Consider the following 2,561-nt stretch of genomic DNA (forward strand, 5'->3'; position numbering starts at 1 on the left):
TTTTATTTTATTTTTAAAGTTCGAAGTGTCTGAGATAAATTGAAAGCTGTGCTGCATTTCAGCCCACTAAACTGCTTTTCTCATTGTCCAGATCTGTGGATATAACCCCAGAATTGCACAATATCACCAAAATATACTACATTTTAGTAGTGGTCCTTGCCCAAACCACATTTGAGTTTTGGCAAAGGTAAATTAGTTTGCCCACACACAAAGAGTTAAAATTAAATGAGAGCAGGAATTAGAAAGAAATACTCAGTCCTTCTCTAAAAATTAAAACATAAATTTATTGTATTTTTTTTTTTTTTTGTGAGGAAGATGTCTCTTTTTCCCATAGCTGCAATCTTTGTAACATCTTGTTAATATTTTCCCAATTAATTTCATTCAAAAACTAAATATATATTGTAGCCAGAATAGTAAAGCTAAGGTGACTAGTTGAATACTGCCAGGTTGGTGATGACTACAGTGTTAACCAAAGAGAGATTCTTTACCCACTCAGCACAGTAATGAGCACTCACAGATGCAGCTTTTCACAGAAGCAACTTAACCTTAAAATATGCAATTAAGAGTGTGGTTTCCACGGAGACAGCTGTGAAAGATGCAATGGAGCTGCAAAATAAACAAGTTGTAGAGTGTCAGACACATAAACTAGCCTGAAAGTAAAAGAAAAAGCCAGGAGAAAACAAGGTATGAATTGTTTTCTGCACTGTAGCTCCTCACGTGACCTAAATGTTATTTAAAATGTAAGCAAGTCAGAAAAGGCAACAATGGAGGATCATATTTACAAGAAGTGTTATATATCATCAAGAAATAAGCATAGAAAGCTATGAAATAAATAAATAAATAAATAAATAATGCATAACATGATAGATATTAGCAATGGCTGGCATTCATCCTTACTGTACAATAATAACAATATGAAATCCCTTTCACTTTTTAGAATACACTTCAGCATGTTACTAGATACTACTTCAACTGCATAGAGAATATGTTGTAGGAAAACAAAATGTTTCAGAAGTGTCACATTAAGGATGCAGAAATCAAATAATAAAAGATACAAAATGCCAGTAATGAGGTTGCTCAGCTTCAGTTTTCTATTTAGATGCCTAAACATAAGTGGAAACAATCTTTCCACAGATATTGCCAAGGACACTAGCTCTTCTCCATTTATAATGCCCATTTCAGGAGAACTGAATTACTAGACACCCCAAACTGAAGCACAGACTGCATCTGTCACTTACTGCAATTGGAATTCATCCTGTGACATTGCCTTCATTGACATAATCAGCTGTATCACTCAATACCTAGTCAGGAACTTTGTTCATTTAGTATTCACATTATTCAAAACCTGTGGTGTAAGGATGTATTTAATACAGTTCTCAGATCCTGCTCTGGACATGGAATTTCCCCCCTCCCCAATATTTTTTCTTCTCTAGAGTCTCAAACGCTAAACAGCCAACAAGTCTTCATCCCTTCCTGTCTGTGTTAATGGGATACTACTTTACAGGTGCAGACCAGCAGAACAAGAATGTTATAGTCAAATGCCCAAATTGAGACAACTAGTATCCAATTATTCAAAGTACTTGGCATTAAACTTCTGTTTTACCTGTTAGTAAACAGCTTCCAACACTTGACACACAGATCTTGAATGAGATATGTAGAAAAGAGGCAAGAGATGATACTGTCTAAGGTGTCTGAGTTTTCCCAGAGTAATTTCAGTGGCTGTAATGTAAAATGCAGAACTAGGTTAATGTCTCAATCTATATCTCTTATTCAAAATGTTGCTTTAATGACAAATTAATCTTTACATTCATTGAGTGCCACAGGGTCCGTCTTCAAAAGAAGTTCAAAAGTAACTCTTTCCTAAACTGTAGGAGTCATGGCACAGTGTACAGAGTTGAGGGATGATCCAAAACAGTTTCCAACATGGCAAGCAATGCACCAGGTCCAGGATGCATTCAGGGAATCCCATCAGGGGCAATAAGAGTCAGGGCAAAAGACAGAGCCTGAGACAAGCTACAAAATATATCTGAACCAGGATACAAGCTACCCACAGCACAGGGACAGGGTCCATCCAGAAGGCAAGGCTGGAGAAAAGTTCCCCTACAACCTAGCTCAGGCAGGATCTGAAGTAGCAAGACTGAGCTGAAATTGGGCAGCTGGTCAGAGCTGTGGGCAATGTGGGCAGAGAGTACTAGTGGGGCAGCCAGGTGATGCTGTTCAGGGTCATTAAAGCTTATTAGTGCACTCATGACACAAACTTATAATCTTGTGCTGGTTTGGTGTCTTGGCCTCCTAACAATCTTACTTCTTTCAACTATGTTTTCTGTGATTTTTATATATATATATATATATGTAGATAGATAGATAGATAGATAGATATGAGTTCTTGTTTTTATGTATTTTTCTTCTGCACTCTGGAATAATCTTCATGAAGAATGGTAATTTGTACAGCAGCCACTAGGTAAGGCTGATGTATGGAAAGGCTTCATAGCTTTTACCATATTAATAGTTATTTCTTACATTATTCCTCTAAGCATCTCGGTAGCCTATTCTAACCAAGG

General features: G+C 36.8%; 1 long non-coding RNA gene across 1 annotated transcript; it reads right to left on the bottom strand.

Moving 5' to 3' along the window:
• Positions 1-326: 326 nt before the first annotated feature.
• Positions 327-1,997, bottom strand: LOC311426711. The gene is made up of 3 exons (XR_014686978.1): positions 1,806-1,997; positions 1,604-1,719; positions 327-606 (listed from the first exon to the last, which is right to left on the bottom strand). It is a non-coding gene; the product is annotated as an uncharacterized lncRNA (long non-coding RNA).
• Positions 1,998-2,561: the final 564 nt, after the last annotated feature.

Source organism: Aythya ferina, assembly GCF_964211825.1.
Source record: "Aythya ferina genome assembly, chromosome: 1".
NCBI classification, from domain to species: domain Eukaryota; kingdom Metazoa; phylum Chordata; class Aves; order Anseriformes; family Anatidae; genus Aythya; species Aythya ferina.